Genomic DNA, 10,180 nt, shown 5'->3' with positions numbered 1-10,180 from the left:
GTTGATGGAATATTAGAGCAGTGGTCAGATGACAAATGTCTACAAGTGGAACGTGGTGATTCCAAAGTCACAGAAGTCACAGGCTTAACGTGATCTGCAGAATCAAACTGTAGAAATCTTTAACCAGGGCCACAACAAAATGATAGAGTACAGGTCACATCCCTGGAGAAGTAATTTATTGAACACAGATGGTGGTGGTTTGGGTAGCTGTGAGGGAAGAGGAAGGAGTTGAGCCGGAGAGAAGAAGCTACATCTATCCAGAACCTTCCACACAGCAGTAACTATAAGAAATGTAACCGGATCATTTCATTTCAACTTCATAATAATCATATGATGGTGGCACAGCAAATTGGTTAAGACCTTGGCCTTTGAAAACTACTCTCTTGTTTTATTCCTGACTTCACTATTTTGGTGTGTTATGTGGGGCCATTATTTGAACTCCCTGGAGGCCTTTGCTTCACCCAGCTAGTGAATACAGTGATTCAAGTCCATTATTCTTCCTCTGCAATTCCAAAATCCAAATAAGCCTGCAAACAAAAATCTTTCTCAGAACTCATTCGGTTGCTAAAAGGGACCCAACCTGAACTTCTATTTGGTGTCAAGACCTCACCCAATTTAACCAGAGCCTGTTTAGAATCTTAATTTATGCCTCTTAGTGTGACAATTCATGTTTCATTGCAGGAACAGTAATATGATTGCTATTATATGTTCTAATTTTAAAGACAGGAACTCTGGGATTCAGAGTGTAATAATCGCCCACCATCGCATGTATCAGTACTGAGATCTATCTGACCCAAATTTCATATTCTTCCAAGTTATGTTGTCTCCCAAGTTATGTTCTTTATTTGGGACAAATAAAGAAATGAGTTAAACCACCTACGTGAATTTGCTAGACGTGGGAATCTGTTTAAAATGTTCTTTGCCCTGGGCGCCTGGGTGGCTCAGTTGGTTAAGCGACTGCCTTTGGCTCAGGTCATGATCCTGGGGTCCCAGGATCGACTCCCGCATTGGGGTCCCTGCTCAGCAGTGAGTCTGCTTCTCCCTCGGACCTCCCCCCTCTCATGCTCTCTCTCTCTCTCTATCTCATTCTCTCTCTCAAATAAATAAATAAAATCTTTAAGAAAAATATTCTTTGCCCTTATAAATTCACAAAAATATATATATAATTTAAACATTATTCAAAAAAGGAATGTGAGGGCGCCTGGGTGGTTCAGTCATTAAGCATCTGCCTTCGGCTCAGGTCATGATCCCAGGGTCCTGGGATCAAGCCCCGCATCGGGCTCCCTGCTCCGCGGGAAGCCTGCTTCTCCCTCTCCCACTCCCCCTGCTTGTGTTCCCTCTCTCACTGTCTCTCTGTCAAAAAATAAATAAAATCTTAAAAAAAAAAAAAGGAATGTGAAATAAAATTAATGTAGACTTCATGTTTGGTTTTAGAAAGTAGTATATTAAATTGAATGGTATAAATGTCCCTCAGTTTTATTTGCTTAGTTGTTCTTATTTACTCATGTACTTATTTTTAATTAAATAATAAATAAGTAATCATTTACTTATATATAATATATATAATTTTATGTGAATATTCTTGAATGTGTGTGTATATGGTCATTTTAATATATGAGAAGGTAATAGACTACATTTAAGCAACTAAATCTGAGAAGATGTATAAGGGAGTGCTAAGACTTTTGATGTGATGTGTATTCAAAGACATAAAATTTCAGTTTACCTAATTTTGAACATTATATCTAATTATGTATTTATTATTTTCTCACTATGTAGTGTTTTTTATAAAAGGCTTATTTCTTTAAGTTTTTAACAATTTTTTTATTTAAAATGTTTTTACAAAAGGTTTTATTTTTCCTAAAAGGAATTCACTCAATGGAACAAGAATACTCAATTTAATGAATTCTTCCACTGTACTTAATAGAATATTAGAAACCAAATTAAAGCATTTAAAAATATATATACTAATTTGTATGTTTTGTCATTTTGGAAAAAAAAAGCAATGGTTACATCATCTTGTTTGTATTTTAATTATATTTATATTATAATCATATTTTTGCTCTGTCTCATTACCACCCATTCCCTTCTTTATTTTTTAAGATTTTATTTATTTATTTGACAGAGAGAGATATAGCAAGAGCAAGAACACAAGCAGGGGAAGTGGGAGAGGGAGAAGCGGGCTTCCCGCTGAGCAGGGAGCCCAATGTGGGGCTCGATCCCAGGACCCTGGGATCATGGCCTGAGCCGAAGGCAGACGCCCAACGACTGAGCCACCCAGGTGCCCCTAGGCTCTCCTTTCTTTACAGATCAGATCAATCAGTGTGGGGGTAGGGGCAAAGGGAGAGGCAGAGAGAGAATTTCAAGCCGACTCCCACTGAGCTTGGAGCCCAACTCAAAACTTGATCCCACAACCCTGAGACCATGACCATGAGCCTAAATCAAGGGCAAGTGGGATGCTCAACCAACTGAGACACCCAGGTGCCCCATTAACTGTGATTTTTTTTTTTCAGTTTAATATAGTTATCTGTGGAGAAAATATATCTAAGACATTTTTAAGTCCATTTTATTACTTATGCAAACATAATTAAAATAGATATGTATATTCTTGAAACATTTCAGAAACTAGTATATTACCCTCTTATCATTGTATTTGTTGATTTTTATTTTTCATAGAGTGCCAAATAATTCTGAATTTTAGAATGTGCTAATGAACTAAATACTCCTGGGGCTATAATATCAAGTAGTTGTTTTTAATGGGATATATATATATATATATATATTCATGTATATAGGATATATACATATACATAAGATGTATATACATATGGGATCTATATACAGGATATATATGGAATATGTATATGTTATATATATGCGTGTGTGTGTATATGTTATATAGGATGTACACACATATATGTTTGAAAAGCCTACTCAAGCATCCGGTAAAGAGATTTAACATTTGAAGGCAACACAGCAAGTCTTCCCATTGTAGTAAGTGTCAGCTACTTCAAAATCTTGATCTTCTCCATTTTACAGAAGACTGCTTTCCTTTTTGTCTGGTATCCTAATCCTTGTTGTGTATGCCAATAAATCTATTTTGCATTACTAAATATATATACAGGCAATGAAATTCTGCATAAAATATATAATAAATATATAAATCCAGATGTTAAGTCAACAAAAGCGTAGAGAGGATGTAATATAATGAAATAAACTATCCCTAGTTTCATTAATTTCAGACTTTTAACTATGGTTTCCAACTACTGGTAATGTTTTTAAGATTAATGCCTTGACAAAAACCCAGGGTGATAAAAGTTTTATTTTCCTGATATTCATCTTCACTTCATATTAAACATTACATGGCTTTCTGCTTTGCATTCTTTATGTTTTAATAATAATTTATGTGTATACTCACATTGCTCCTAAAATAAGATGGATATTAATTTCCTCACTGATAAAGAAAATATGCTTCAAAATAAAGTAGTGATTAAATTAGTATAACTTTTTAAACCATTTAAAAAAAGAAGAGTCACAGTTTTACAACACAGAAATGCACAAGATTTTCACAGTGCTTTAAAAAGAAATCTTAAGCCAGAAGTTAGAGGTAATTTAACTTTGTCAAGATCTAGGATTTCATTCACGAACATAGTTGAGACTAACTCTGATAACCGTGTCCATCAAATTTTTACAAGAGACATGACTTGAAATTACCTGTCATAATAATGGGTATTTATTAAAATGAATTTGGATAGCTTCTTTAATTTTAGATTTATTCTTTGTCTCCAACTTCCAATGTTTCCACATCACTCCCTACCAGATTTCTCTCCCTTTTATTTTTGAGGGCACATGCTTTTGTCATGGTCTAATGTGAGAATATTATTAGTCTCCCCAGCAGATTTCTTTCCCTGGAAAATTATGACTTTTTAAAGAAAATCACCAAATTTCAATATCTCTTTATTAATAGGAACTCTGAAATAGAAGTTTTAATACATATTTTCCTGGCTGCTGGGTATTTTCTGCTTGTCCTCCCTGATCGTTTCTTTATACTTCCTCATCTTTCCAGTGACCTGGGCCACTGACCTTAATGAATGCAAGGCATACCTGAGCTTTCTGCTGTCTGAGTCTCATTAGATTCAGTCGTTTGGAAGAGCCAGTAGATTACAAAATTAAAGTAAAGCCGAGGCACTCATTAGTCAGGATTTTTCCCTACCTGTCACCGCGTGTTTCTGTGTCCCTCTACTGGAGGTGACATCTCCTGTCAGATGTCCCTTCCCATAGAGCAGCCCTTCCCAGGTTAGGTGACCACTCCCCACACTTCCTTCTGCTCCTCTAGTTGCTGGGACTAAAAACTGTCATACGCTTTGTTAGTTTTCCCTTTCCTTATCTGCAGCTTTGGAAGTACTGAAGTTGATTTATTTGACTTTCATCAATTCTCCTGTTTCATGGGCAATCTTTTTCTGATGAAGCCTCACAGTTGCGACAACTTGAGAAACTGTGATCGATTATAAAATAAAGTGAAATTTGGGGTGCCTGGGTGGCTCAGTCGTTAAGTGTCTGCCTTCGGCCCAGGTCATGATCCCAGGGTCCTGGGATCAAGCCCCGCATCGGGCTCCCCGCTCGGCGGGAAGTCTGCTTCTCCCTCTCCCACTCCCCCTGCTTGTGTTCCCTCTCTTTCTGTGTCTCTCTCTGTCAAATAAATAAATAAAATCTTTAAAGAATAAATAAATAAATAAATAATAAAATAAAGTAAAATAAAAAATGAAATTAGTGATGCAAACAGCCAAAGTAGTTAATTTTACATGCCAACCCAAAACCCTGGAAAACAGATATGCCATCTTGATATTTTAGGTTAAAGATTATCACAGCTTATAAATCTGAATTAGCACAATTAGATCCAGGGCTTTTTGTTTATTTGTCCGTTTTTTGAGAACAGGGTGCCCTGTTTTAGCATGTGTGTTGAATATTCTCTGTTTTGTCCTCCAGATATAACCTTTACCCTTTTTTATCTTTCTCTGTACCCTGAGTAGATGATGTCATAGCTGATATCATCATGGTGTCCCATCTGGACTCCCTTGCCCTGTCACTTCTAGTTAGTGTTGGTTAATAAATAACAATAGCAAGAGATGAGAAGGAATGAGAAAAGATAGCTCGGGGTATTTATTCTTATTGCTCCTTTCCTGTTACCTCTCAGTCCTAAAGATGGTAAGAGTTCCCCAATATTGCTAGATGCTGGCAGCTTCACTAATCTTTCTCTGGTTCCCTTACCTCTACCCACACCTTTGTAACCGTGTTTTCAATAAACACTATTCAATTACAAATTTGTGTGTGTCATCTCATTCTTGCCAGGATTTTGATTGATTCAGTATCTGACTCAGTTACAAATTAATTAAAAAAATATATGATGTCCTCATCCTATAATAAAATAATTGTTTTATTTTTTTAAAATAACAGAGTAGAAAATTTTAAATTTTTATTATGGATAGATTTTCTGTAATCCACAGCCTTAAAATGATCTAGAAGTTTTAACTTTTAAATTACCTTGAATCTAAAATAAAACATAGCTAATTTTAAAAACAATGAACGATAGAAAATTACCAAACAAAAACAAAAAAAGAAGGTTCATATCAATAGAATTGAGAGCCAGAATGATTGTACATCTAGGATATCTAAGGAAGTCCTAACTTACATTCAGTGTCAAGATTAAATTATAGTGTCCCCATACACACACACACACACACACACACACAAAACAATAACAACAAAAACTCATTTGAACAATCTGTTACATGGCCACTCTAGTTATATCACAATATTATTGAATTCGTTAGGTAATCTGAGAACTATTTATATAATTTAGAGCATTTTCAGGCTAAGGTAGTTGTTGAAGTCAAAAGTTGGATTTGTTTAACTAAGGAATTGGAAGGAAAGTTGTTCTGGATTACATTTAAATTCACTTTCAACATGTATGAGTCTATAACTCAGGGCAAAACACCTACAAAAATATATGTTAATATCTTTACTCTGTTAGTATCTATTTCTTGAAACATAATTCTGTAGCCTTCTAGGCACGCAATAAATCGTGATGAATGCCAAAGTTTGTGAGCCACTGACTGTTAATTTAATAAAAAGGTAAATTGTAATGGAAAATATAAATGTCTGCAGTAAAATTTCTGAGGATACAGTAGAATTGGCACGTATTTTTAGTGAATATAAAATAATATTGTGCTTGTTCTGTGTCTCATATTAAAATATGCACAGATTTACAACCTTACACCCATTTATAAAATAATAGTATGTTTCAACACCACTATATATTTAAAAGATAAAACTTATCTTTTATACATATCAAAAAATAAATAAATAAAAAACAAAAAACTAGCATCCCTCCTATAGAGATGTTTATCAGTACTTTCTGTTCTTATGGAGATTATTTGTTAGTGATCATGCCCAACTATTGGACTTGCTAACTGTTGGACTTCGTAGTCTTTGTTAATCTGATTGAAGGAGAGTCAGTGTTCCTGATTTAACTCAGGAATAATTGTGACAAGTACCCTTTGCCACATTATATTTAGTAAATGCCTTCAAATATTTGAAAGGTGTCAAAATATATCAATCTCTTCAAATATAAAACTTCTGTCAAGGACTAAGAATGTATGGTTAAGGAGATGCAGTTCTTGAAGTTATATAACAAATTATCTTCACTTGTTCAATTTTAATATCAGTAGGAGTATATCTTTAGGTGGAATTCATTAATACCTCTTAAATTAAATACTACCATTGTCCTATTTGAAAAGGTATTCCATTTCATTTCTAGTGGGTTTTTTTTTTCATTTAGATGCATAAATTATAACCATGACTTTTACAATACATTGAAAAGTTTTCGTTTTTAGGAAGGACCATATGGATGATCAATGTTAATAGAAAATATTTCAAAAATAGCTAAAGGTATCTAATTTCAATTTTTAGACAGGTGTGTGTTGGTTATCAACCATTATTGCTTTTCTGCTCCAAATTTACTCTTTTTGCCTGCTCTGTTAAAATGTGTTTGACCCTTTAAGTATTTTTTCTCTGCCAGCTGACAATGAAGAGCACTCTTGAGCTATGAGGCCCAGAAGAAAAAATTTTTGCTTCTGGCTCTTGTGGGCTCACTTGGCAAGATTCCACAGCACGCATGGCTTCCCCATGAGTGCCTGCTTCTATCCCAGGGCATGAGTCCTGCAGTGTTTCGCACGGACCGCACACCCGTGACCAGCAGTAAACTCTGGCACCTTGAATTGGGAGGTTTGGTAGCTGAGTACCTCCAGCCAGCTTCTGCAGTGACAGCAACTTCTCCAGGGCATGGGCCCTGCATTGCAGGGCAGCCAACCAAACCCAGTGGCCAGCAGCTCCCCCTGGCACCTCAAATATGTGGTATTACAGCAGATTACCACCAGAAGAACCTTTCATGAACAGCTTTTTGTGGTACACTTGAGAGCAGATTTCTGACAAGTTCCAGAGGAAAAACTTCCAGCAACTTCTGTTGGCATAGCCCCAAAGGAGCTTCTTTGTCCTCCCAGAGCCACAGGTATGTCCTGTCCAAAAGGTCTGAATCTCATCCCTAGAAAAGAGTCTTTCCCTTGGTGTAGTAACTGTTGTTCCTATATTCTTGAGAGTTCCCTTTACTTCTTACTAGCCAATTCCCTCATTATTTTAATCTCTTTTTAGATTATAGTTATTTATATTAAATTTTACCTCTTCAAATTACTGTGTTGTTCCTGTCTCTTGATTGGGCCCAGATTGATACAGTAAGTATTTTTGCATCAATGTTCATTGACTAGTCACTCTTTCCTATATTTATTTGAGTGCATATTTACATGCAAAGAACTTGGAAAGAACTTTCAGTAAGTGTTTGGAATAAATTCTAAATGACAAGGCTTTTCATCATTACCTTAAAATGCACAGATTCAAAGGAGGCAACTGGTGGAGTATAACTGAGTCATTAGTCAGGATTTATGCCTCAGGGTATGTGTAAACATGTTACCCAACCTCTCCTACTACCTACGAGTTTCAAGAAACCTTACTTTGCCCCAAATGAAACAGAAGTGTTATTCAGTTGCTAGGAGAACATTTGGCAAATCAGACTTTGGAACATAAGAAATAATAATTGACATGAAATCCATCTATCCGTGCTAGTTTGATAGACATTTGAGTTGTTTTCATTTTTTTGACTAATATGAACTTTCATTTCATTTTCCCATTTTCCCCATCTTTAAATGTACAAATAGGCATAGATAGAAAAATAGGGACACATATACAGATATAGATAGATAGATATATCTATTTTTATCTATCTATCTCACTATCTGTCATGTACCATCTATCTCTCTGTACTATTGGTTCTGCTTCTCTGGAGAACCTGACTCGTATAGGGAGGAAGCTTTTTTCCCAAAAACCACAAGAGTTATAGATTGGGGGTGCAAGGTGCTGTCCAAACCAAGCTGTGACCTCAGGAAGAGGAACACAGGCAAGACCAACCCTTAGGAGAGCTGTGAGACAAAAAGGAAAATAAATATCACTTTCTTTTGCTCTGGCTACCCTCTAACTAACCCAGAAGCCAGAGTGGAAGGAGTCCTTGTTATTGTAGTCAGTAGAATTTATTCTATTATGATACAAAGCGAAGGAGAGAGAAGAGTAGAAAAAGTTCTGGAGAATATCCATCCCACTGACTAAGCCTGTTTGTTCCTCCACCTTAGTGGTTTCAGTCACTTTATATACTCAAATTCCTATTTTTGTGGAAATTAACTAGAGTCATTTCCTATTTTGGCAACAAAGATTATGAGTATTGCGTGTGTATTTAATTATAATAGCTATAGACATGCTAGATTTTCCCTGATGCCTCACTGCAAATGTTGTCTTCCCATATATTTTCCTCCTAGCTCAGCTGTGATGGAGAGTTTCTATTGATGCTGACAGTTTACAACCTCTAGTTTCTGCATCTCTCTGAGTTTGCTCATCCTTTGTGTAGTATATTCCAGAAATGTCAGAGATTTAATACCTGGACAACCATCAATCACTACATGATGGAAAATAATAAATAAAAATCCCAATGAAGTTATTATTGAAACAATCTTGAGCTTCATTTTTCATGACTCCTTATAAGGCTCCCAGTGGATTTAGCCACAGTTGTCAATGATGGCCATCTTTTTATTAAAGTATAAATACATGAAATTCTTGCATGCCTGTCAAACTTCTTCCTTTATCTCACAGGAGGTTTTTAAGTTTACCTCTCAAATAAACAACCTATACTTAATTCCCTTTCTCAGGTTCTGTTCTTAAAGGAACAAAAACCAAGGGAATGGGTACCAAAAATAGCTTTAGATTTTAGAAGTTCAGAGTGACATTCAGAAATGTACTGACATTCCAGCTGTACAATTGGAAAACAAATACCCATATCTGTCAACATCTATTGAATGTAAGTTTTGACCTGACTCAGAAATAAAGGAATTCAAAAATATGATTATTTCCATTTATAATGGGGGCCTATTAAATAACTGATTAAAAAAGCCCTATCTTAAAAAAAAGAAAAATAAATAAATAAATAAATAAATAAATAAACCCTATCTTAAAAACAATAAAAAATAAAATAAAAAAATAACCTCATGTCATCTCACAAGGAGTCCAGTGGATTCATGGATTCATTCTGTGGTCATTTCTTTGGCCTCTGTGTTGAGTCATAATTGGCAGTAGACCATAGCACTATCACATTAGTTCTCTAACTGTGGTGAAGGTGTCATTATGGTAAGAGGGTAATTGAAAGTTCCTGAAATCACCTCAACTCAGCCATACATTAGATGGGATAGCAACAAGTATTGCTACTTTCAAATATTTAAAAGGTACAGGGCTGATAGTTTACATGTCATTAACATTCAGTTCACCAGTAAGACCCCTGGAAAAACAACATGGGTCATGTTGAATGACAGTGGACTGTTCTAAATTTGTGTAATAGCTAGCCCCAATTGTAACTGCTATATCAAATGTAGTATTTTTCATAGACAGATTAACACAGGTTCTAGCATTTGGTAATCAGATATTGATTTGGTAATTTATTTCTTGTCTATCCCCTTCAGAAAAGTCAATCAAAAAAGTTCACATTCACAAGGGATTTCTTGGCCCAAGCCAAAGTTACCTCCCATGATCTCCA

The sequence above is a fragment of the Zalophus californianus genome, chromosome 5, assembly GCF_009762305.2.
Source record: "Zalophus californianus isolate mZalCal1 chromosome 5, mZalCal1.pri.v2, whole genome shotgun sequence".
Taxonomy (NCBI): domain Eukaryota; kingdom Metazoa; phylum Chordata; class Mammalia; order Carnivora; family Otariidae; genus Zalophus; species Zalophus californianus.
The sequence above is the reverse complement of the archived record's forward strand: the minus strand, read 5'-3'. Positions refer to the sequence as shown.